At 34.9% G+C, this 27726-nt stretch overlaps 1 protein-coding gene and 1 long non-coding RNA gene across 5 annotated transcripts in view; one reads left to right on the top strand and one right to left on the bottom strand.

Moving 5' to 3' along the window:
* RBM20 (RNA binding motif protein 20) overlaps window positions 1–27726 on the bottom strand; it is a 239826-nt gene that overhangs the window by 125733 nt on the left and 86367 nt on the right. The gene's annotated exons all lie outside the window — the stretch shown is intronic.
* LOC116421892 lies at window positions 3235–27726 on the top strand. 4 transcript variants are annotated; one of them, XR_004232480.1, is made up of 5 exons: window positions 3235–3390; window positions 4518–4889; window positions 8388–8526; window positions 18270–18383; window positions 27645–27726. It is a non-coding gene; the product is annotated as an uncharacterized LOC116421892 (long non-coding RNA). The 4 variants fall into 4 exon arrangements; XR_004232478.1 differs by lacking the exon at window positions 27645–27726 and having other exon boundaries at window positions 18270–19459; XR_004232481.1 differs by lacking the exons at window positions 18270–18383; window positions 27645–27726 and adding an exon at window positions 16259–16367.

Below are 27726 nucleotides of genomic sequence, written 5' to 3'. Positions count from 1 at the left end.
TCTCAGAAATTAACATCATTTTGGTTAACAGCTTAACCAATATTGCTGATAAATAATTAACATCATTTGGTTACAAATACTACTCTTATAATCACATTCTACATGAAAGTATTAGTATAAATCCAGAGAAGGAAAGCACATGCTTGCAGTAACACATTGAAATGTCTAGTCACTATAACTTAGTTGAATATAAAATAAAATGGTTAAGCATTAAGAAAATCATAACAGTGAAAAAACTACATTAAAATCAAGACAAAGGATTATATCCATAATTATATTTGTTGAAAGGGACTTTGAAAAAAAAAAATAGCACTCACTTATAAATCAGTCAATAAACATTTATTAAGAGCCTACTATTTATCAAGCACTATGCTAAGCCCTGGGGATACAAAAAAGATAAAACACAAACGGCAGTCCTTACCCTCATGAAGTTTACATCCTAATGGAGAAGACAAAATGGAAACAAATATGAAAGAAATATGCAGGATAATTAGGAAAGAATTAATACAGACAAGGCATTAGAATTAAGACTGATTGGGAAAGGCTTCCTGTAGAAGGTGAGATTTTAGTTGGAATTTAAAGGAAACCAGGGAGATCAGTACAGTAGTCAGATCAAAGGAAGAAGGCATTCTAGCAATGAGGGGCAGTCAGAGAAAATGCCTGAAGCCAAGAGTCAGAGTGTCTTGTTTATGAAACAGTCAAGAGATTAGTGTCCACTGGATTGAAGAACATAATGGGGGGAGTGGGGGGGGCGGGGTGGTAAGGTGTAAGAAGACTGGAAAGATAGAGAAGGACTAAATTATAAAGGGCTTTGAATGACAAACAATTTTGTATTTGTTTCTATGTGGCAATATGCAATTTGTGCTAAAACATCAATAAGCAAAATAATAAATAGATCACTTTCTAGATATGACAATAAATACTGACTGAAATATCTGCTGAATGTTACACTCCAAAGAAGTCAGAAACTTATATACAAAAACATTTCTAATAGCATTTTTTGTAATAACAAATAGTGAATAAATAAATTGTGTTAAATGAATTTAATAGAGTATTATTAGACTATTAGGAATGAATATTATGAAGAAATCTGGAAACTTGAAAAATTTGTATGAACTGATATAAAGTAAGCAGAATCAGAACAATTTACACAATGACTATAACAATGTAAAGAAAATCAATAATTCAAGACTTCAGAACTCTGAGCAATCCAGTGACCAATCATGACTTCAGAGGCCTATTGGTGAAATATAATATATTGGTGAAAGACTTCTTGGCTCTTGGCAGAGAGGTGGCAGTTCATAAGTACAGATGAAGATATATATACTCATTGTGGTACAAAAGAAGGGACATTGCCTCTGAAGCTGCAGGATGTGTGTGCAAATCCCACTTCTAATTCTTATTTTGTAAATTTGAACTAGTTAGTTTATCTCTCAGTTTCTTCTTCAATAAAGTGAAGTGACTGGATTAGATGACTTTTGAGGTCTTTTCTGGTCCCAGAGCTTTAATCTATTTTCAGAGCAATGTGATATTTATTTGGTATTTATTTGTTACAAGGAAGGATTCTAATGGGGGCAAGAGATAGAAAAATCATTGGGAAGAGACAATACAATTTTTTAAAAGAAAGAGAAATTTTAACATAAAATAAATAACAAATGAAAAAATAAAATCTATTTTAAAACTATGCCTTCTTTAGTTTAATATAGCAACTTGAAAGTAGAAAAGACCAAAAGATGGAAATAGGTTAAAAAAAAAAAAAAAAGGGAAATATTTCCTCATCAAAGTGTTATGCCACAGTTCTCTTTTATTGTCCTGATTCAGTTTCCCTAATTATCCTGATTCAGTCCTGCCTTCGTTTCCCTGCTTCTCAGTTCTGCAAAACCTCCCCTCCCTCTTTATCAGAATACTTGATAAGAATAAAAGATCTTATGTTTTAAAATATCAGAATGCCTCTCCCCATCCCAAGCTATTAGAATATCAAATACTGTGTTATTAAGATGCCTCTCCTCATGTCTGGGGTGCCTGCCCCTGATTATGTCGTTGCCCTATCTGGAGGCTCACTCCACCCCGTCAGAATCCTGTTCCCTCTCTCCGTACTCTGACTCTACCCCTGCCTCAGTCTACCCCCTGCATCTGAGCCACATGTATATGTCATTGAGAACTCTGATTTGTTGGCTGGATTCTTAGAGACTAGTCTCATTCAGCCCTGGGACCAAACCGTGGATCCATTTGGTTCCAATATATCTCTCCATTAATAAATTATTAAATACTCTCTAATCTCTGTCTTGCTCAGTTTCTCCGGCATTACAAAAGCAGCTTCAGAAGGGAAAATTGGTTCGTTGTTTTTGTTTTGTTTTTTTAAATACAGATAACCCCAGAGAAAATAAAAACATGAAAGACAACAATAATAACTAAGCTTTATATCATGCTTTTAAATTTTATAAAGTATTTTATGTATATTATTTTATTTGATCCTCATAACAACCCCCATAGTCTGGTGCTATTATTATGTCCATTTTATGGCTAAAGAAACTGAAGCTGGAAAAAGTTAAGCAATTTGCTCAAACTCACACAAACACAACAGCCACATGCAAACTGGTTAACAAAAATCAGCTAAAAGGGTTTATATCCCATGACAGGGAAAGGAAAGTAAGGAGAGAAGCATTCATCAAGGTTAAAAAGAAGTAGGCTGGCAGCAAAATATTCCCATTACCTGAGTTTAGAGGTGATAATCTTTGAGAGTAAAATAAACCAATAAGCATCTCTCTGGTGCTCATCAGTCATAGTCTTTGGAATAGCAAATGCCCTGTCAAATATTGAGCTATGCACATCTGTGAAAAGTAAGGTATTATCAAGAATAGTCCCAGAGAGAAGTCAATGGCTTCTCAGCCCAAACAAAAACCAGGTGAGCTAAACACTAAAACAGAAGCCACACCTCATTTGCTATGAGTGTCCTTTATGATTGTGCTCCAACAACAAAGAGCTAATCCAAGCCCAGAATATTTATAGCAACAACAAATCTCTATGAGTTTCCTTCCTTCCTCACATCCGGAGATCAGTTGTCCATACTAGTCCTCCTCCAGACTCTCAGTACTATAAGAACATAAAAGCAGCACTTGATTCTGAGTCTGAAGGCCATGGGTTCCAAACTAAAGACCCTCTGCTTTCTGTTTCTTGGTCTCCTGCCAAACACCACTGCTGAATGATGCTCAAGAATGATTCTCTATCAACAAGAATATATCTGTCCTTTTTTGATTTGACCTCAGCCCCAAATTATCAGCATAAAAGAAAGGAATTGTAACAGGAATAAAACAAATCAAGATACCACAGAATAGATCTGGATTCTGAAGGGAAGAAGGAAAATTGGAACTACAAAAAGTCTTCCTACAGGTAAGGAGTCAAGCACTAAATTCTCCTTGAAATGAATTATGATTTGAATAATGTTGATTTTGCAATCCATAGTTACAAAGCCCAGTTACTATTGAGAAGCTTCCTGGTTGTTGTGGTTTTAATTAATTGATTAAATTGATTAAGCCTAATTAAACTGACTAAGCTTAAAGGTTTAATCTAGCACTGGTGGTTAACAGAACTAGTGCTTTCCACAAAAGATCTCAAAGATTTCCTGATTCAAAAGATTTAATTTTTTTTTTTTTTTTTTTTTTTTTTTTTTTTTTTTTTTTTACCATGGAACAGTTTTTCCAGTTTCAAAGTGAGATACAAGAAAAATGCAGTATGTTTGTCTGGATGGTTTCCTATATGATTTTCATTCCAGAGCATAAATTTTTTCCAAAAAAGTCATCACATCCTGGGTTAGAAAAACTGGATATCATATAAAAAAGAACTTGAGGAACTAATTGTTTTTATATAAAACCAGTAACCAAAACCAGAAATTGACAAAGTAATAGCTGAGGGGAAAAAAAAAAAAACATATTGTAAAACCTTGAACTTAAGTCTGTGTTTGTGGAAAATCGAGATTATAGAACATGTAGAAAAAATCATATTTGAGAAGAGGAATATAAGAATTTGGGGGGATTTCTCAAAAAAAAATTTCTCAGCAGTAGCAAATAATTTTAAAAATAACAATTCACAAATTTACATAGTAATTTAAATTTTAAGAGGTACTTTCCTTTTCAACAATGTTGTGAAGCAGTAAAAGGAAGCTCTAATCTCACCATTTTACAGATAAATTATTGAGTGAATGAGTAAATAGATAAGCAAATGAGGGATTTTTAAAAGCATTTATTAAGTTCTTACTATGTCCAAAGGCACTGTGCCAGGCACTGAGGATACCAAAAAAAAAAAAAAGTAAGACAATCTCTGTCCTGGAGAAAACAATACCTAGAAGGTTTCATTTATAAGTCAGCTGGAAAGGCCCCATGGTTCTTAGGGTGCAGCGGCAAAGCAAATGATAATGTCTCTTCTTTAAGGTCATTTCCACTGATGAAAATATATCAGTTTCCAAAACTAACCCATCTCACAATGCCAAGGATTTTGATAATGAGAACTTTCTTTTCTAGGTCTTCAGTAGCCGTAGCTACTATACCTACAGAAGCAGTTTCCAGACTGAGTGATGTTACATGATATGACCACAGGGCTGGGCTGGGAAACAGGACCAGTAATCTGGGCAGGACTGCTACACCTGTGATTTGGGTGACTATCTCCTCTGCTACTGGTATTTTGTCAGCAATTGGTATTGGTGACTATGAGGGAGATGTGTCCTTTCTCCACAGTAACTGTTCCCCTCAATGACTAAGGATCTCAGGATAGAAGCAAGATAAGCAGAGGGAAGAGGAAAGAGAGGAAGAGGTTGTGCTTTTCCCAAGGCTTTTAGATTCAAGATTTTGTATTATCTTCATCACAATAAAAAGAAAAATAATAATGAGATAATGGTAAGTCACATACTGATTTAGAAAACCATGTATTAACATTGTCTATGTTCTATTGTGTTTTTATTGATTTTCTTAAATATTTGATAATTTTATCTTAATCTATCTTTGCATTCAAGAGCTAGGCTACAATGCTTCTATAGGCCTCCTGGCACCTTTGTAGTGGGTGGTCTTTAAAGTCAATTCAACTTCTGCCTGTGACAAATACTGGTTATATGACTGAGTTTTCCAAGTGTTCATTGTTCTGATCAGCCACAGTGGGACACACTGTATCTTGACCCAACCATAGTGGTATCATTTTTGGTTTTCTTCCAAAATTAAGGACAACAACAAATTAATACTTTATATAGAATAAAAGAAAAATCTTAGAGAAATCAAAACTGTACAAAAAGTCAAAGATGGAGGCAAGATTTTCCTAAGCAGAACTAACAAGATTTTTTATTTTTCTTCCTTCCTTTCTTTTTCTTTTTCCCCTTCTTCTTTCCTTTCTTCCTTTTTTTCTTTTTTATTGGCTTCTTCTTTACTGATGCTTATTCTAAGAGTTCTGGGATGGGAAACTTTCTGTTATTAAAAAACAAGTAGAAACTAGATAAAATATTATCACATTTCTAAAAATATTCACTCAATTCAAAAGTGTACAATCCAATCATTTTAAGAGCAATGATGAAGAAAGTGATAACCATACAAAAAGTTTTCTACATTTCTGAAATAATCTACCAACATCAGAGATTACATTACTCACACATGGACAACACTATAAATCATACCCAAAGAAGGGCTATTTGTGGTTACATATGTTTACTCAATTGATATTTTTACTTAATTCAACAAACATTAAGCACCTTCTTTGTACTGCCCCCAATGACAGGCTATGAAAAAAAAAGTTAACTTTTTTAGAGCACAGGATTTGTACATAATAAAACTTAATAAATTATTAAGTACCTTCTATGTGTTAAGTACTACAGGGAACAGAAAATTTGAAAAAAAAAAATACAACCTGATCCTTGTCTTCAGAGAACTTAAAATCTAGTGGGAGTAAGTAAGACATACTTTTTTTAAAAAGCAGAAAGTACAAACTACTCTAGAAGACATAAAAGCCAAATAATGGGAACACCCTCATAAATAACATTAATGCCTCATATTTATATGACACTTGAAGATTTACAAAGTATTTTCCTCACAATAACCCTGGGAGATTAGTAGCAGAGGTGAGAGACATTATTTTTGGTAAGAGGAACATGGAAGAAGACTTCATGGGGAAATGTAGTATCTAAAATGAGTCCTGAAGGATAGATTTTAACAGCAGAAAAATTAGTGTAAACAAAATTAAAGAGTTTAAAAGCAAATGGCATGTTTGGGGAATGGAGGATAGTTCAAAAATTTTAATAAAACCCCATAAGACTAATAGGGTTAAGTCCGGAAACATTAAATTTGTATGTTCTCAAATCTTTTAAACTCAGGGCCTTGCTTCAGAGCAATTGTGTCTATAAATCCATAAAAGTACATTCACAGAGCCTGAGAAAACCATGGCAAATGTTTCATAAGCAACCAGTTCACCAGATTCCCTTCCACCCTAACAGCAGTTCTAGGCCTATATTATCTACAGCTGACACCTGCCATATAATAGCATCTGGATTTCTCAGTTCCATTTAAAAAGAGAAAGAGAAAATGATACAAACATTTCCCAAGAGAGAAGAGATTAAGAGAGCGCCTCACTGAGCTATTCTAATGAGATGTCACAAGACTCAAAAGACATTACAGATGCATCCAGGTTTACTAAAACCATTCAGACTTGTTTCAAGTTAAGAATGAAGGCAGTGTTGTCTAAAATAAACTCAGAAAAACTTGGAAGGAGTCTTTAAAGAATCTAAAGGAAATAACTGGCATTTTGGTTTTGTTTTTTAAACCAGCTAACAAATAATGAAAGAGAATATTTTGTATCACAAGTTATGCAACATCACAAGTTTGTAAGATCAGTGGAATCCCTCTCATCTTGCATTCATTCTTTCTCTGCTTTTCCATCAAGAATCAGGACATTATTTTAAGGAGAGAGAATTCTGTAGTAATCAATCATGCAAACAAGAAGTAATGGAAAGAAGCAAGAGTTATCAAGCCTAGGTTCCAATACTGGTTCTGCCATGGATAAGTTTCTCAATTCTCTGGGTCTCACTTTTCCTGTCTGTAAAAGAGGACATCATCTCTCCTGTTTCATTGATAGTATTGTTGCTCCAATGAGACAATAGATAGGAAATCACTTAACAAATTATATGTCCTATACATATGTGGAAGAGAGGTATCATACACATCCTGGGTGGCCCAGTAATATGTGTCTGTAGGGATTCTTAGATATTCTTTAGTGGCTCTCCTTGCTATTTGAGCTTGACCCCATTGCTGTCAGTGAAATATTAGCTGGCAAATTCTATCTACCTCCAGAGAGACAACAATGAGAGCAGATTGAAGAAGGGTTTTTTCCACTTTACTTTTTTTTGCCTTTTTTCCTGCAACATGCATGACCAGTATGGAAATACATTTTGCATGATTTCATATATTGATGGATATTATATTGCTTACCTTCTCAATGGGTAAGGAAAAGAATTTTGCATGATTTCATGTTGATGGATATTATATTGCTTGTCTTCTCAATGGGTAAGGGAGAGAATTTTGAGGGGAAAATTTAAAAATGAAAAAATTTTAAAGGTTGAATCTAATCATCACATTTGCAGAAACTTCTTGTATACAAAATAAAAACATTTAAACAACAAAAAAAGGAAATACTCTATTTTTGTTTTTCTATAATTTTAATAGTATTTTATTTTTCCAAATACATACAAAAATAATTTTCAACATTCACCTTTGCAAAACCTTGTGTTCCAAGTTTTTCTCCCTCTTTTTCCCCCCTCCCGAGAGCAATAAGCAATCCAATATAGGTTAAAGATATGCAATTCTTCTAAACATAAGGAAATTTTCTTTGGTAATAATGATTCTGACTTTACATTTGAATGGCTGCCCCTCATTTGACTTTAACATTACACAAACATTTTCCATGATACTTGCCTATATATAGACTTTTATGCACACACACACATTATAAGAAGAGAAGCAAGTTAAAGGAAATTTGGATCATTTCTTATTATTTTGCATGGTAGAGTGGGAGGAACAGGTTAAGTTCCAATCCTACCTCTGACATTTACTTACTAACATTACTGAACTTGGGAAAATTACTTCATCTTCCTTTTCTCTCTTCACTTTCCTTATCTGTAAAGGTATTGGACTAGGTGGCCTCATATGTCCCTTCCAGTTCTAGAGCTATGAGACTATGAGTTGAAGGCAGAATGAAGCATACAATAAAATCCTTACCTGGAATACAAGTTTTTAACCTGGGTATTACCTTGACTCCCCACTTTTTCTTACCTCCTCATATCTGATCAGTTGTCAAGCCCTATTATTCTTATCTTCATAATTTCTGTCAAGTACGCCCCTTTCTCTCTTCTTATACTGCAGGTATCCTGGTTCAGGCCCTCATCATCTCATCCCTGGACTACTACAACAGCCTGACAGTTGTAACATCTCCCTGCTTCAAGTCTTGCTCCACTCCAACCTAGCTTCCACTCAGCTGTCAAAGTAATTTTCTAGCATACAGGTATGACCGGATCAACCTTCTATTCAATAAACTCCAGTGACTCCCTATTATATCCAAGATCAAATGTAAAATCCTCTAGCTTTTAAAACTTTTTTATAACTTGGATCCTTTCTGTCTTTCTAATCTTCCCTAACATGTACTCTGCAGTCCAGTGTTATGGATCTCCTTGCTGTTCCCTGCATATGAACCTTGCCCATATTAGGAGCTCGCTAAATGCTAATTGAATGATTGACATAACGCTCCATCTTCCAACTCCAAACATTTTCACTGCTATCCCTCATAGCCAGAACACACCCTCATCTCTGCTTTCCCAACTAACCTACCTTCTTTTAAGTCTCCGCTAAAGTCGTACATTCTGCAAGAATCCTATAGCAATCCTCCTTAATTTCAGAGCCTTCTATCTGACCCTACTCCTACTTTATCCCATTTTATCTCGTTTATATCTATTTGCATGTTGTTTCCCCCATTAGACTGTGAGCTTTATGAAGGTAGGGGTGGGTTTGCATTTTGTTTTGATTTTATTTCTTTGTAACAGTGTTTCACATGGTATTTAGCACATAGTAAGTGCTTAATAGATACTAGCTAATTTGATCCAGTTGTATTTGCAATGTCAGTTAAATGAGTACCAATTAAAATTAAATTAGTTACCAATTTAAACATGGTCAATATGGCAAGGAGTAAAGGGAGAGTACTCTGAAAAATATGCAGCATTTCAAATTCTAAAGCGATATAGTGGAAGAAAAATGCTAGACCTGGAGTCAAAGAATATCTGGATTCCAATGTCTACTTCCCACTAGTAACAGTTGATTGATGCTGGGCCAGCTACCTCACTTCTCTGAATCTGGTTCCTTCACCCAACTCACCTCCCATTCAAAATAGGAGCAATCATTATATTACCTACTATACAAAGCTGTTATGAGGTTCAAATGAGGCAACATCTGTTGTACTTTGCAAATCTGAAAGCACTAAGCAAATGTCAAGTCTTTTTTTTATTATTTAACTCAGCAGCCACATACATCATCAATAACCATAATAAAAAGAACTTGACCTTTGTCAAGAGTCAATATCTTCTGACTTCTAGACATGCAGCCTGGGAGAGAAACACACCAAAGTGAAATCCAAACCTCAGGCCATTTAAAGAGTCACAGACCAAACACCATTAGGTGTGAGAGTCTGGATACTCAGTGTCCTGTCCCTAAAGGACAGGACATTCCACTTACTGGTCTAGACAGCAGCCTGGGGAAGGGGGAGGTGGAAGGCTGAGAAAATCTGGGAGCTTGGGAGAAGAAAGGAGGAGAGGGGTATTAGAAGGAAGAAAGGAGGAGAAAACTGAATGAGAAAGGAAAAAGGGGTAAAAAGTGGGGATGATGGATGGAGCCACGGTGTCTTGCTGGCAGCACATCTTTCCTTACCAAGTTGACTTTGTTGCTGTGAATGGTGTTCAACTGGCCACAGCATCAAAAACTTGCCAGAATCTGAGAGGGGGGAGTCTTGCAGACGCAGCAGATTCCCATCTGTCATCAAGACCAAGCTGTGGCTGTCAATCCTACATGCCTGCCAGCTTCCCGGGGAAACTTTAGTGTTACCAATCAGCTCAGCCTACCTCGCACACGCCACCCCAGCTACGCACCATAAAATTAGAGGTTTTACAAGAGTTATGGATTTGGAACTGCCCTACAAGAAAGCAGCATGGAAGGGCTCTGTGGCTCCCCAAAATGCCTGATTGGGGAGCACAGTGATAAAATTCCTGCTTCTTGGACATGGAAGGACACTCTAACAAAATGGAGCTCTATTTTGATGTATAACCAAAATTTGTCCCAACAAAAATCAGGCACATTTCCTTACAGGAAAAAAAAAAAAAAAAAGGCAGCTGGGATGGGGTGGAGGAGCATTTCTGCTTGCGTAGGTAGAAAAGAGACAGCTGGAAAGACAATTCACTCTCTTATGTTTCATTCATGCTGTTTCTGAATCTCAGTCATGCCCAGTCATTTTCCCTTTAGGAAATGATGCTTTTTTTCCTGGGGAGAAAAGTAATCAACAAAGAAATAACCTAGAATATTAACTACTGATCTGGAACACTAAAACCACCTTAAAATTTAAAACTATTACTTCTGCTGAAAACTTTAAAGGTCTGGGTTTCTATTTCTTTGTTCATCTTCATGACTTACCCGTTATCCTGGGAGGACAGGTATTATTATATTCGTTGTACCGATGGGTGACCTGCCCAAGGTCTTAGAACTCAGACCTGATAAGAATAGATCCCAAGCAGGACTCATTGGGTAAGTACAGTAGGCACTTGATAAATGCTTTTTGGTGATAATGGTGATCCTGCCTTCCAACCCAGTGTTCTTGATCCTCAGATGATTCACACAAGGCAAAAATATCTTCTTTGGCTACAAAGAAAGAATGTAGACTTGCAAGCTGCCTAAAGTGACAGATCCCAAGCACAGCAACAATGTGACAATTTACCTGCAGCATGGATAAATTTGGTAAAGAAGCCAAAAACAAACTCAAGAAGATTGAGTTAAAGATAATCTTCCCCATTCTCACCATTCACCACTTTAAAGTGATTAATCTGAAAACCTAGGTATTAATCCATCAGACTTATCACTTCTCATCTAGGAGTAGAACTGGGGAATTGTAATGAACTACCTCCATTTTTCCAACACGACCACCCAATTCTCTTTCCCCATTTTATGAATCTCTGTTACAAGGTACTAAATTATCACTGCTTCCTTTATCATTCATCACACAAACCAGCAATTCCATGTTAGATTTATCCTGATTCAATAGCAATCCTATTTAAACAACTGTAATTTATGCTTTTTGCAATCTTTTAGCCAGAAAGATACAGAAATACTGTTAGGATCTAGACCACCTGAGATATCAGGAATAACCCTAGTTTACTGATAAAAGCAAATATAACATTCATTTACCACATTAAATGCTAGTGACAGGAACTAGCTTCTAGTGTATAATCTTTGGTTTCCTGACAGGTGAGGTGCAGATATCCTTAAAACTTTCAACTATGAGATCCTTCTTAATCTCTTGCTTTCTGTCTACTCCCTCAGATGGTGCCATGTCCTTCCGGATTCCAGAATTCAGTTATCTCAAAGCATAGCCAGATAATATAATGGTTTTCCTAACAGGCAGATGGAGTTGGCTACAAAGACAGGATCTGGAGAACACTAGCATTTGTTTTATCCTCCCTCACAGGGCTCTCATTATCTACAGCATAAGATTTTCCAAAAGGCAAAATAAACTGATGTGTCTAAAAGTACATGTAACAATAAAGTGCAGTACAAATGTAGGCTATCGATCAGAACTCTGGCAAGAGTAGGGATATTCCACATTCCGCCTATCTTCTGACAGCTCATTCCATGGAGGTCAAAGCTAAGCAGATGATCTATGGACATGAAAATACAAAACTCACCTGCCTCTGGTCATTCTGGGGAACTAGGGATTATGTTAACAACAAGCAAATATTTTTAAATTACCTTCTGTGTTCTGAGAGATCACCTTAGTGGCTAAAGAGTCAGCCTCAAAGTCAGGAAGAGGGGTATTTGAGGATTGCCTCTGATTCACACTGTCTTTGTGACCCTCATCAGGCAGATTACTCAGTTTAACCTCTCCATGCTCTAGGTAACTCTCTAAAATTACAAATTTCAGAGAAAGTGTTGGCTGGCATTGGTAGGAAAAAAAATTCCCAATGCAGTAAAATCCCTAAATCATTGAAATCACAAGCCCAATCCCGATTCCCTCTCTAACTTAACACTTCAGTGCTAGGTCCCCAAGGGGCATACAAAGTCTAAATAAGATATGATATCTGCCTTGTGAAACATGTCTCAAACTGAAGAATTTACTAATCCCTTCCCCCGCCCCCCTTAGAGGGCAACTTCTTCAGAGAGATCACATGATTTTGTTCAAGAAGAAAGAATTAAGAGAATGCTCTTTTTTTCACCCATCAGAAAATAACAGGAACTGGAAGAATCCTAATAAGTTATTCAATCAGTGAATAAGCAGTTATTAAGCACTTACTGTTCGCCAAGTACTATGTTAAACACTAAGGATACAATGAAGGATGAAAGACAGTCCTCTCAAGGAACACAATCTAACAATAATAGTCAATTTGTGGTAAGAATTGATTAGTAATGGGGCAGGTAGGTGGTGCAGTGGATAAAGCCCCAGCCCAGAAGTCAGGAGGACCTGAGTTCAAAAGTTCAAAAATGACCTCAGAGATTTAACACTTCCTAGCTGTGTTATCCTAGGCAAGTCACTTAACCCTAATTGTCTCAGTGAAAGAAAGAAAAAATAGATTAGTAATTTCCCCTCACCATATATGAATATATCTGCCTTAGATACTTATATATACAAATACACATTGTAGCATACACATACAATGTATGACTATGTATATTATAATATGCTTAAATATCTGTGCACGTACACATATATGTACATAAATATTAATGGGAGAAAGAAAACAAAAATCTCTTTAGTAGACTCAATAAAGTTTTATTGTTAGTCACCAAATAAGCACAGCAAACAACTAAATAGTTGTTAAATATAAATATGTAATTATATTTAATAATGATTAAATGCAGGCTTATGAGATTACATATTAAGTATAATTAAGTATATTAAGGATATGTATACAAGATTTAGGGGGCAGCTAGGCAGCTAGATGATTCAGTGGATAAAGTGAGTGCTGCATCTGGATCCCAAAAGACCCAAGTTCAAATCTGACCTCAGAAACTTCTTGGTTCACACAACCTGAAAAAGTCACATAATTTCTGTTTGTTTTAATCCACTGGAGAAGGAAATGTATCTTTGCCAAAAAAAAAAGTATATATATATATATATATATATATATATATATATATATATATATCAAGGACAGCACTGGTATGCTATGATCCATGGGGATGTGAAGAGTTGGATGTGACTGAACAGTCAAATATAGGAAAAAGAGATAGTCTAGAATCGTGTAAACTCTTGTCTCTATTTTATTCTGTCTGGGTGACTCTTGATGAGTTATAATGCTCTTATTTAATTTTCTAAGTGGAAAAGGTACTGTCTTGGTAAAAGAAATCTCTTCATCTGGGAGTTCCTTAGAGATTAGTAAAATCACAGTTCTAGTCCCCAATCCAATATAAGATTATTTCTTCCTAGAGGTGATAATCTACTCAACAAGAGAGTGAGCCTTAGAGCATAGCTAGCTGGTGATTCTAGGATGAATCTTAAACATAAATATCTCTGGATTTGGTTGTTTTGGGGGGGTCTATATGCATGCATGAATTCATGCGTGTATATATGTGTATGTGTGAAAAATCTGTGTTTACTCCAGTTCCCAAGTATACTTCCTGTGATTTCTGGAAAATAAAAACTCAAGCACATGCACACACACACACAGAGATCTGCTTTCTCCTCCTTCTACAACCTTTTTAGTATTAAACTAAATAAAAATAGTAAACAAATAAAATAATAAAACTTTTAAAATAAATTAAAAGCACTCTTTGAGAAATTTATAAATTAAGAGCTATTACTATATAAATAAAGGTCATCCTTCGTTGTCAAAGATGACAGTACTGATAGTGATTTATTTTGCATGTATATTTATATTTCCCCCAAAAGAATAGAAATTCTATTGGGATAGGGATTGTTCCATTTGTATCTTTGAATCTCTGGCATTTAGGATATGATGTGACACTTAATAAACTCTTGTTAATTGGCTACTCTACACCTATAAAAAAAGATAGATTTGTTCAATTCTCCTTACCATATGATGCATTAGTGAAGTTTGTCATTCAGCACTTTTTGCTCTTACATTACATAAATGTCTACAACCAGAGCCACACAGTCTTCTACATGTATTTTTCCTTGAAGGTATCTTGTCATTTTGTTCCTGCTGCAGTGGATCAACAAGACAGGAAAAATTTCCATGGAATATTATTAATGTCCTGTCCATGCCTCTTAATTTAGATTTCCCCATTTAGCCATTTATTATCACTGGCACTGGTATAAAGGGAATGGGGGAGGAGGATTCCAGGATGCAGACAAGCAAGGAAAGGACTGCAGATGATGCTTTATGAGTAGGACAGACATGCTTCCACATGAAAAAAGCAGATTAGGAGGTCACATGTCTTTGGGATTTTTAAGGAGGGCAATAGCCAGGGACACTACTGAAGTTTGTTTATTTGCCCTTGGGTCATATGAAAAGTCAAAGTATGTGTAATAATAACTTACAGCCAGGAACAACTGCATTTAGACAGGTCACTTGATGGAGTGAGGCATACTCTTAACTCCTACATGGCTATTATAGAACTAACATACCTAATAATGTTAGCATCTGATATGAATGTATGTTAGTAATGCCCACCATAAATGAAGCTGACTCAGAAAATCCCAAGGCTATAACAGCAGGCCAAACCTCTTATCTGAAAGAAATGAGATTTTGAATGAGACTGGCTGATAACTACAAATATCATTTGCAGCTTTATGATTGATGTTATCTGGAACATAATTAACACACACAGTAAAACCATCAGTGGAGAGACTCCGGCAAGGGTCTTGCCAATGATACTCAGATCAGTGGGACCATTTATCTGATGTCTATTTCAAACTGTGTTGTAGGAAATCAGTATAAATTGGGTGTGTGTGCTGTAACTTTTTTTAAAATTCATAAATCTTTAATTTACGGAAGAGAACAAAAGGAAATTTAGTACAGAATACTGACAAGACCTTTTTGAAAGTAACATTTAGAATTTCATAGAATTTATTTTATACTTTTTTTTTTAAATTAGGGGTATGTAGAATGTAGAATCATTCTTTCTACTATGTGTATGGAAAAGGTCATGTTTTGGTATCTAAGTTGAGAATTTTAAAAATTAAAAATAAAAAGTGGGAAAGGAAAGTAAGAAGTAAAATAAATTGGATATGTAATCCAAATATGCAATGGATGATTATAAATTCATATATACATAGTTTTTAAGATTACAGAACCATAAAGATCATCTAATCTAACATGTGTCTTACTTTGCAAGTGAGGAAACTGAGATACAAAAGAAGATAAATGACTTGTCAAAGGTCACAAAGCTAAATTATAACAGAGCTAGGACCAAAATAGCAGCAAAGTGCTACACTGGACACAATAGTAGGCTTAAGGTACAGGAAAACTCATTTTCCAGAGTTCAAAGCTGATATCAGAGACTTGCTAGCTGTGTAATTCTGGGGGAGTCCCTTAACCTCATTTGTTTCCTTACCTGTAAAATAAGCTGAAAAAGGAAATTACAAACTTCTCCAGTTTCTTTGCCAAGAAAACCCCAAATGGGGTCACAAAAAAATGAACATGACTGAAATGATGAACAAAAAAGGACTAAAATCCAGACATCCTAATTTCTAGTCTAGTGTTCTTTCTATTGTATCTTGATAGTTCTTCTATCAAGTGCCTTCAAGTGCCACTTATATCAAGTGCCTCCAAAGGAAACATTCCTAAAACAAAATGAGATTTATTTCACCTAGAAATGAATGTACTATAGGGAAGGAATACTGGAGAAAATAACAGCTTATTATTAACATTAGTCCTAAGAATAGCTTATGTTTATATCTAAATAATTCATATTTATCTAGTAACTACTCTTATGTTTGTAAAATATTTTAGTGTTTTATTGATGTCTTTTGATTTTTTCATATTACTATAATTTCACCCGATTTCTCTTTCCTCCCCTCCCAGAATGCCATTCTACATAAGAAACAATATTTTTTAAACACAAAAGAAGAGAAAAATCAACATCAAAAAAATCTAAAAATATGTGTAATCTATCACATTTGTAGATCTCCCATATCTGCAAAGGGATTGTCTTCTAGAAAATCTGATTTCAAGCCATGTTTATTCTTTATAATTCTGTATTATTCAATTTTGATTTGTGTGTATGTATTTGTTCCTTCCATTTACATTGCTGTAATTGTGTAAATTGTTTTTCTTGACTTTGCATCAGTTCATGTATCTCTTTCCTATGTATTCTTCACATTTTTGCAATTCTTACTGCATGGTAATATTACATTATTATTCACATATCACAGTTTGTTTAGCTATTCTCCAGTTGATAAGCATCTACTTTTGTTTTGGTTAAGAAATATTTTAATATACATTGTTTCACTGGCTATGAAACAAGAATTGTAATATTTTAATTTGTAATATTGTAAATTCTAAAGAAAAAACAAAGTGGCATCTTATAGGAATAATCTTTCATAAATTACTAGACAATAAAAAATAAGGGAGACATGTGAGGAAAGGAGAAAATGGAACATTCACCAGTAGTCCATGCACACTGATCAACATTTAAAAGCTTTTATTATATAATACCTGATTTTTCTGACACAATGTTATGTTCTGTGCTGTTATGAGAATTATAAAGACACAGACTCATCCCTGAGAAGATAGTCTTAGATGCTCTAGAATCAAAACATGAAATTAGTACAGAAAACTCCCATTTATCAGAATACAAAGAATTAGAAAGATCCTTAATCAAAATTTTCTAAAATCTATGTGTATGTGTAGGGGGAAGAAAGGCCAATGACAAGTCATTTTTGACTTATTGTCAATTTATTCAAAATTTCCATGATAAATTTTGGGTTTAATATTTCTTCTTATACGCCCTCACTTAAAATTATTTTTACAATGATAACTGATGTTAAGAATGATGACCCTGAGATCCGACCAAACACCAATCATTATGTTGGGTTTGATTTCAGGTTGTACATTTTCTTAGCATCTTAGAAAACTGATATCCCTATAAAAATGAATGGAAAAGTATCATTTTATCAGTGGGCAAGAAGTTGAACTTAGAATCAAAACAGCCTGGATCCAAGAGTTGCCTCTGACAGACTAATTGTGTTTCTGGGCAAATCAATTTAATCTCTCAGTGCCCCAGGAAAATTTCTGAAACACTAAAGTGCAAAAAACTTCCCTATCTGTTTTAGTTAGAGTGTGTTTCCTAACTGAAAAAACCTGCTGCCAGTGAAATTGCAGGTACAAACACACAAACAAAAATAAATAAATATGGTAATATCCAACTAGAGTATCCCTCAGTCACATGATGTTGAATTGATTAAACTGTCTTATTCCATAATTATTCTGGTTGAAATTCAATTAAATATGCAGAAGAGGAAAGTGAAGTGTTTAAATTTATCTGCTTCAAAATTTAGAGTTCTAGAGGATTGTTCTTCATAATTAATTAGTACTTCTGGTTCATAGAGATATTGTTCAAAAGAGATGGAATTTGGAATTTAAAGATCTGGATTCAAATCTTAAGTATTACCATTTACTAGCGGAATCACTTTGGCAAATTAATTAATTTGGCAAATAAATTCAACTTGTATCATCTGTAAAATGAGGATAATCAAGTACTGTAAAATAGGAATTGAGTACAGAAACAGATTTGATAATATCAAGATTTATCTATGCATAGAACCAAAAACATAAGAGGAAAAATGAAATGGAGAGTATTTGAAATTTTAAAAAGGAAAAACTAGAAATAATATATTTGGAATAAGCTATAAGCCATTAGGATTTTCAGAAAATTGTTGATACAAATAAATAAGTCTGGTCTGTAGACAGGATATAGTTGTGATAGGATGATTCAACTAATTAAATATATGTTATAGATCCTTCTTTGGTAAAAGTAAGGTAGCCAATAAATTTTTTTTGTCATGTCTTGATGGTATCTCTTATTTTTTGGAAGACACAAGAAATGAAATGTCTATTCGGGAACTGACCAGCATAAGGAGGGGAAAATGACAGATACAACTCCATGGAGATCCCTTTTTCTTGTTATTTTAAGATCATGATGATACAAGTAAGTATACCATTTACAATGATCTTGTACTCATCACATGAAATGGCCACATTTGCTGCCAAAGCAAGATAGAGAACTGATGCAATTGTTCTGAGGAATAAAGTAAGAGACACTGTTTGGCTAAATAATGCAGGCCAGAGGAAGGTTGGAGGAAGATAGGTGGCCCAATGGACAGAGTACCAGGCCTGAAGTCAGGAAGACCTGAGTTCAAATCAGACCTGAGACACATTAGCTATGTGAGACTGGGTTAATTACTTAACCCTATTTGCTTCATTTTCATCTGTAAGATGTTCAGGAGAAGCAAATGATAAACCATGCCAGAATCTTTACCAGAAAACCCCAGATAGGTCACAAAAAGTTGGACATGCCTGAAAAATGACTAAACAAACAAAAAAAAGCTTAAGTATAATTTTACTGAATTATCTGAATAACTGCCTCACTTCTCCACCTGGCTAGAAGGACATGAGCTTTGTGTGACAAGAGTCCAAGAGGGCATGCCAGACTTTTTTTGTGGTTCTTTAACTACTTTTTTTTTTTTTTTTTTTTTTTTACAAATTCTGGTATTGAGAGAGTACCAAGGTGATCATGTTGTACACTGTGACCAAGGTGTCAGCAAGGACTAAGTGTGAAGCTGTTTACCTAGCTATTTGTACCCAGATCTGTAAAAACAGTAGTCTCAAAAACCAGCTCACCTAAGAAACTGTAATCTTTTGTTAGATTTATAGGGAAAGAGATTCAACTTAAAATTATTTTTAAGTTTAAAAATAGCTGCTGCTATTCAAAGAACTATGTTGTCCTTACAGTGAAGTGAACACCTTACAGTGTTTCATGTCAGACTTATGCATGATTTAATATCCCTTGTTTACAAAGACCTACTGAATGTGCTCGCCATAAATAGCACTTTTCATCAATGGCCAAATTAAATCCAAGTTATTTCTTGAACTTTATTATTGCTGTTTAACAATCTAGTTCTGTATTCCAATGTTTGGAAACACTGTCTATTTAAGGCTGTCAGGGATAGGGAAGGAAACTGAGAAAAACTGATTTGCTTTACAAAGAAAACAATTTTTATTTCCTTGTTCTTTAGGATAACTTTGTTTTATGGTCTGTTGTAGTCAAAGAAGTCATTACCAAGTGGTCAACTTACTGGCTATAAGTCTCTTTATACTTAATTAGGTTGTACTCTACTGGGATTATATCCCAAAGAGATTATAAAGAAGGGAAAGGGACCTGTATGTGCACGAATGTTTGTGGCAGCCCTTTTTGTAGTGGCTAGAAACTGGAAACTGAATGGATGTCCATCAGTTGGAGAATGGCTGAATAAATTGTGGTATATGAAAATTATGGAATATTACTGTTCTGTAAGAAATGACCAACAGGATGATTTCAGAAAGGCCTGGAGAGACTTACACGAACTGATGCTGAGTGAAATGAGCAGGACCAGGAGATCATTATATATATACTTCAACAACAATACTAGATGATGACCAGTTCTGATGGATCAGGCCATCCTCAGCAACGAGATCAACCAAATCATTTCTAATGGAGCAGTAATGAACTGAACTAGCTATGCCCAGAAAAAGAACTCTGGGAGATGACTAAAACCTTACATTAAATTAATCCCTATTTTATGCACATGTTTGTTTCCTTCCGGGCTAATTGTCAATAACAGAGTCTGGTTTTTTTTCAGCAAAAAATGTTTTTATGTATACTTATTGTGTATCTAAGTTATATTTTAATATATTTAACATCTACTGGTCATCCTGCCATCTAGGGGAGGGGGTGGGGGGGTAAGAGGTGAAAAATTGGAACAAGAGGTTTGGCAATTGTTAATGCTGTAAAGTTACCCATGTATATATCCTGTAAATAAAAGGCTATTAAATAAAAATTTAAAAAATTTTAAAAAAAATAATAATTAGGTTGTACTCAAACATTGAACTCAGTCTGTCACTGGATGATGCTTCAAGTCAATAAATATTAAGCGCTACTACATACATGATACTATGCTAGGGACTATGCATACAAGAATGAAAACAAAAGCTTCTTCCTTTAATATTCAACTTGAGGAATACATTATACATACAAGTAAATAAATGCAAAATATATAAAAAGCCAGACAAAATGATTCCCAGAGGAAAAAGTGCTAATAATTTGGACTGGGTGGAATCAGATCTCAAATAGGAGGTGATTCCTGATTTTGGGAGGAAGCTATGGATTCTGTGAGGCCAAAGTGAAAAGATAATGTATTCTAAATATAGGAAAGCACTTATAAGAAGGCAAAGAGGCAGAAAATGCAGGTAACAACTGTAACCATGGAAGAGACCATAGACCTATTTGACTGAAAAGTTTATAGAGATAAATAATGGGAAATGTGACTATAATGCAGAGGGAAGTCAAGTTGTGGAGGGCTTTAAATGCTAGAGTAAGGAATTTGTAATTTATCCTACAGGCAACAAGGAGTCATTAAAGATTTTTAATGGGGGAAAGGAATTTAGTCAGATTTATGTTTTATAAAAATCATTTTAGAAGTTGTATAGAGGATGAAGCAGAAAGGGAAAAGACTAGAAAAAGCCAGACAAAAATAGTTTACTTTGATTGTCCACATTTGAAAGGATAAGGCCCTGAACAAAGGTAAAGATTGTGTGAGTGAAGAGAAGGGAGGAGATGGAGAAGATGTGAAATACTGTGGAGATAAGACTGACAAAACAACTGAGTATTTAAGGGAGAGGGAAGAGGCGAGAATGATTCTAAGATTGAGGAATCTAAGTAACAAGGAGGACTGTTATATTAACAATAGAATGGTAAAGTCTGAAGGAAAGATGCCATAGGACTAGAGGGGAAATATGAGTTCCATTTTTGATATGTTAAGTTTGAGGTAATTATGGGACATCTAGAGATTTCCAACTAGTAGGAATCCAGTTAGAGTGATAGATTGAAATTCATTTTAAAAAATGGGGCTAGATATATAGATTTGGAAGTCATCTGCACAAATATTTTAATTGAACCCATGGGACCTGATAAAATCCCAAAGGAGAGAGTATAGAGAGTAGAGAAATCCCAGAATAGAGCCTTAGAGAATACTCACATTTAATGAGTAAGATAAGAATGATGACCCAGAAAGGTCACTGTGGCAGATAAGAAGAGAACTGAAAGGGACCAACATTATGAAAGCCAAAGAAGGAGCAAATATCCAGGAACAGAAAAAAAAAAATTAGAGAGATGAAAGACAAAAAGACAAATAGGACATTTCTAAGTGTTTGCTATGTGCCAGTACAAGGTTAAACACTAGAAATGCAAAGAGGGGAAACAGTATCCCCCAAGAAACTTGTTTTCTTTTTTTTTAATTTCTCTATTTTTTATTAAAGCTTTTTATTTTCAAAATATACATATGCATAATTTTTCAACATTAACCTTTGCAAAACCTTGTGTTCTAATTTTCCCTCCCCTTACCCTAGATAGCAAGTAATCCAATATATGTTAGACATGATAGAAGTATAAGTTAAATCCAATATATGCATACATATTTATACAATTATCTTGCCGCATAAGAAAAATCAGATCAAACAGGAAAAAAATGAGAAACCACAACAAAAAGAGTGAAAATGTCATGTTGTGAAACATATTCAGTTCCTATACTCCTCTCTCTGGGCGTAGATGGCTCTCTTCATCACAAGATCATTGGAACTGTTCTGAATCATCTCATTGTTGAAGAGAGCCACAACCATCAGAATTGAACACCGTATATTTTTATTGTTGCCATGCACAATGATCTCCTGGTTCTGCTCATTTCACTTAGCATCAGTTCTTGTAAATCTCTCCAGACCTCTCTGAAATCATCCTGCTGGTTGTTTCTTACAGAACAATAACATTCCATAACAAGGAAGCTTGTTTTCTAATGAAAACAATTCAACAACTTAAGGGAGCTGGAAAGGAAAAGGAGGATGCCCAAGGTGGAAAAATCTGGGTAATGATTCTGGAGAGCAGAGTAAGAGAGAAATGAACATGGATAGCCAAAACACTTCCTTAAATGGTGGTTCTTGGCAGGGTTATGGGCCAGAACTTGAAACAAGGTGCTAAGTCAGTGGAATTGAGAGACACTGATTATTTAGCATGGTATTTAATAGTTTTCTAGTTCAGTACATATACTTAGTACTTACTATAATTCTACAAGATTCACACCTTTAAGAGAGCATATATAATCTAGGAGCCTCAACCAGGATTCACTCGGGGAGATTCAGAAGCCAGAGCTCAAACTCTCAGAACCAAGACTACAGAAGGCCTCTAAGAAAGCTAACTGGGCCGCAGGAAAGGAGACAAGACTTAGAAAGAGACAATAAAGGATTTGGACTTTAATACCTGGCTGCATTTGGGGTGATTACTGAACTGAAACTAAGGCTGCTTCCAGAGATCCCAAGAAAACCCCAACAAGAAAACATTACATTTTAGAGAAGAATATTACAGGCAGGACTTGGCGATTGGAAAAAGGGCTTCCAGGGTAGAAGAATCTTTGGGATAAGAAGGTTTCTGGGATGGGAATGAGAAGTAGATTCAAGAAAGAATTACCAAAACCTGAAAAGAGATTAAGTAAAATTAGAATAGAGAAAAGGTTGTGGAGATGAGAAGCCATATTACAAGGAGTTGAGAAGTGGGAGATAAAGAAATGGAGGAAACAAGTGCAGACAGATCTTCTTCCTATTTGGCTGACAAAGGAAAAAACATAGAGAAAACTGTCTATTCATATTCTTTTATTACTTATCTATGAGGAATAATTCTTTTTTAATATATTCACAGAAGAAAACAAAAATATGAAAAGGTGAATAAAAATGCCAATTTTATTATTGCCTTATTAAATTTAATACATATTATATAATTTAAACTACATATAACTGAAGTTCACAACTTCTTATTCAAGTTTTTTTTCTTGCTCTTTTTATATATTGAATGTTTGTGTTTTTATGATTAAGTTCACAATGAAATTTTTTTTTACAATATATGTGATATCAGTCAAGAAATGCATAATCAGAAATAATCAGACCACACATTGTGATGACCGTGTATTTTTAAAATCAGCCAGAGTTAAGAATTCAGGTTAAGGGAAAATCTTCAATCTTTATTCTCTATAGAGGTGAAGAAGGATGGGAGGTGAAGGGGGATTGGAGGTGAAGGGGGTATCGCGATAACAATGTGTGCAGCTGCATCAAGAAGCCAGCCAGACAAGAAGCCAACCAGCCATCTCTCCCCCCTTCTCTTCCTGCCCCTCTGCCTCCACCCACCAAAATCGTCATTTCCTATACAACACATCAGGACTTGAACAAAGAGTGGACAGGGCCATTCTTTCTCCAAGCATGTATATTAATAGAATATGGTCCAATTACTATTTAGCCTCACGTGTTTAGGACCTCAGTGCATCAACTCGAGCTTCAGCCCATTACAATACATCTAGCAAGAATGAGTGGTAACATGCATCCATGAAAGACATTTATATATTGTTTACTTGGTGCCAGACATCATGCTAAGTGTTTTCCAATTTTTATTTCCTTTGTCCGTCACAACAACCTGAAAAGTAGGTGTTAGATATCCACTGGTAAATAAGTTATTCCCATTGTAGAGATGAGGAAACTGAAGCGGAGAGGTTAAGGGACTTGTCTAGGCCACACAATTAAAAAGTATCTGAGGCTGGATTGGACTCATGCCTTCCAGACTCAAGGCCAGACATTTTATTCACTGTACCACTTAGCTACCTAAATGCCAGTTCTTCCACATATTACTTACATATTTAGGACTTTAGTATAAAGTAACTTTAAGCAAATCCTGACTAGATGAACTTTAAGGTCTCTTCAAACTCTAAATTTATGATCTGATGAAGAGAAAGAAAGACCCAGAGAATCAGACTAATAAAATAAAATAAATTCACCACAACCAAAGCAGAATTCTTTTATTTTTTTTCCTGAGGCAATTGAGATTAAGCGACTTGCCTGTGGTCACACAGCTAGGAAGTATTAAGTGTCTGAGGCCAGTTTAGAACTCAGGTACTTCCAACTTCAGGGCTGGTACTCTATCCACTGTACCACCTAGTTGCCCCTCAAAACACAATTCTACTTTGGACAGGAATTATTAGGATATTTACATAGACTTAATTAATCAGATTAGTACCAGATTTCTCCTCATGCTCTGTAGGCATAGCTTTTGCAGTCTTCAAATACTGAAAAACGTGTGTGCCTTTAACACTAGGAGTATTAGATATGTCAACTGAAACAAAAGTTTATTTTCCAATAAAGTTTTTCAACCTATTTTCTGTATTTTCTTATAGATTAAAAATGTATTTCATCACTGGATACAGCTTGGTCCTTTAAAGCATTCTTAAATTCTGGTCCTTTCTAGTGTTAAGATATACTCTTTTAACAAGATGCTTTAGTTGATTTGAGACATAACAACAGAGGGAATGAGAAAGAAGGATAAATAGTGAGTTATTTTGGCTTGACCTTGATTAATCTATATATTTTCAAACATTATCCACTTGAAATGAATTGGCTATGCAGCTTATTTTGGAAACCTACAAAAATTCTACCATATCAGGTTAGTTTCCTCATCACCCTCCCCAAAAAAACACTCTTAAGCTTCCTTTTTATATCTCTAAATCTATATCAGAGATTTACAATTTTATACATATTACAAGATAAATTTTGTAATCTATACTTTCTAGTTATTTTAAAGCAATGTATGCTATCCCCAAATTAAACCAGCACTAAATCAATTTCCTTTTTCTTTTTCAAAAAGAAAGAGAAAGAAATCTTTTGGCTTGGCAAATAGAACCGCATGAAATTCAGAATTCTCTTTGTCCCTTGCAAAGTACACTAGTTGTATTTTATGAGAAAAAAAAAAGTTATGTGACATGGTCCTCGGACATTCTAGGCATACTTTCTCTCTTTAGTGTGATTTCTGTAAAATAGAATAGTCTGATTTTTAATATGGCAATAAAGATACCAAGAATTCCTTCTTAAGAGGCTCCCAAAAGCCCAGACAACATTCTTTATAAATCACTAGCATCAAGAGGACACAGCTTGTAGGCAGAAAGCAAGAACAAATACATTTCACACCACTATTGCCCTCCTTTTTCCACTGAAAAGGAGTAATCAGCTAAATACAATCATAAATAGTAATCTCTCCATTGAAACCAGAATGTACTGAAACAAATGTATTGAAACAAATAGGTACTTATTAATTTTTCTCTCTCCACTTTAAGAATGCAGCTTGGGGAAGGGCGGGGGCAGCTAGATGGCACAGTGGATTAAGCTTTGGCCCTGAGGTCAGGAGGACTTGAGTTCAAATTTAATCTCACTTAACATTTCTTGGCTGTGTGGCCTTGGGCAAGTCACTAAACTCCAATTGCCTCACCAAAAAACAAACAAAAAAAGAATGCATCTTGAGAAAATGCTGGTTAACTGAGAAATGAATCAACAATAGTTTTGCATCTCTTCCAGAAGTTACTCCCTAAATCTCTAATTGTAAAGTTATATTGATTATAGCTCACAGAAAATGCTCTCAGCAGAAAAAAGTATTCAATATCATTATCTAGATAATGTTCTAACAATGGAAAAGACTTTCTTAACCTCTGACTATTAGGATTTTAATGAAAAGTTTAGTGATAGTTTTTGTTTTACATCATATTCACTTCTTCCTAATATATTCCTTCTTACATCCTCCTGTCAGAGAGCCATAAGAAAATTAAAAAGAGGGAAAAAACCCAGTTCAACCAAAGTGACCTATCCACCAAGTCCAATATTACACAGCTTCTGAAACTTAAACCCCAAATTGGGTCATGTAACTGAATGTGAGGGTTATTAAATTATGATTTATTGTATTAAATATTATATATATATAATGTTTCTTTACGAATTGAATCAAGACCATTATTATTATAATATTCAATTAATTGCTCTCCTACTAGTTTCTACTTGTCTGGCTCTAATTCTTCTTCCTTTGAGAACCAAGGGGACATATGCTCTAATGTTTCTAAAAGTCCAGTGATCTGCCCCCATGATACAATCAAACCTTGTATTTTTATTAGTCTAACTATGTTTTCTACACACTTTTCCCATAGTCTACAAGGAAGGTACAGATGTGTTTTCCTGACAATTTTAAATTCTCAGGAGCCAGTCCAGTTTCCCAGTTAGTAAAATGAGGAGAATGAATTAGATTACCTTTAAATTCTATTTTTTTTCCACTCACAAAGTTCTCTGTACCATGAATGTTTATCCCTTCTCTCAACCCATCTTATTCTGTTGAAATATTTATCCGTCAAGATCCTGCTCAAATATAGCCTCTTTCATGAAGCTTTCCAAAATCCTGTTTTATGGGAATGTAATCCTTTTGCAAAAGACTCAACATACTTGTCTCTCTCCCCTATTTGATTATAAACTTGAGGACAAGAACTATAACTTATCAATTTCTAGTGCCATCTAAGGTGAGAAGAAATTCCTCAAAATTTGCCTTCAAAGGTTGGATCCCCTGATGATGGCTCACTTAAGTACAAGGTACTATGTGGGATTACATACTTACCTTTGATAGTCAGCTAACAGACATAATTTGCACCCCAAAAATGGTATTTACCAACATAGCACAGTAAGATCAGTAACTACAAAACATTCCTCTTATAAACATGAAGCACATACTTCCCCACAATGACACAGCCTCAGTAGGAAGAGAAGTCACAAACTTAAACAAGACAGGGAACATACATGGCCAAGACAATTCATATTTCTGGTACTAAGAAGCAGGAGTTTTTAAACTATTCCCACTCATGACCCCTTTTCTTCTGAGAAATTTTTATGCAGCCCCAGGTATATATAGTAGGTATGGAAATCAAACATTCACTGATAATTAATCATGATTTTAAAACAGTTTTTCAGTATATATGTGTGTGTGTGTGTACATAAATATATATTATTTTACCATTTGTTAAAAATGAAAGCAAATTTGTGTACTAGTCAGATTTATTATGTTTATTTTTACATAAAGAATTAAATCTTGGCAGAATATTTGGTACCTTTTACTGCTATCAAATATTCTCAAACCCCCACATTCAGTTTCTCTAATTGTGTTGTTCTTAGGCTGCCTTCCCCCCCAAGGTGCAATATTGCTGATGGGAAGGTCTGCTACCTAAGTTACCTAGATCTCCTCTCTGCAGCTCTCTTGAATCTGAAGTTGGCTCTTTTCTCTGATGCCAGTAATGCATCAGTGCTTTCTGATTTTTTTTTACAGCTTTCTCAACTGAGTCTCTTCCCTACTTGGCAGTGGTATCTCCTATTGGTAGTCTTCTACCCTAGTAGAGGTTCAAGGAAAA

The sequence above is a fragment of the Sarcophilus harrisii genome, chromosome 2 (genome assembly GCF_902635505.1).
Source record: "Sarcophilus harrisii chromosome 2, mSarHar1.11, whole genome shotgun sequence".
NCBI lineage: Eukaryota > Metazoa > Chordata > Mammalia > Dasyuromorphia > Dasyuridae > Sarcophilus > Sarcophilus harrisii.
The sequence above is the reverse complement of the archived record's forward strand: the minus strand, read 5'-3'. Positions and strand labels throughout refer to the sequence as shown.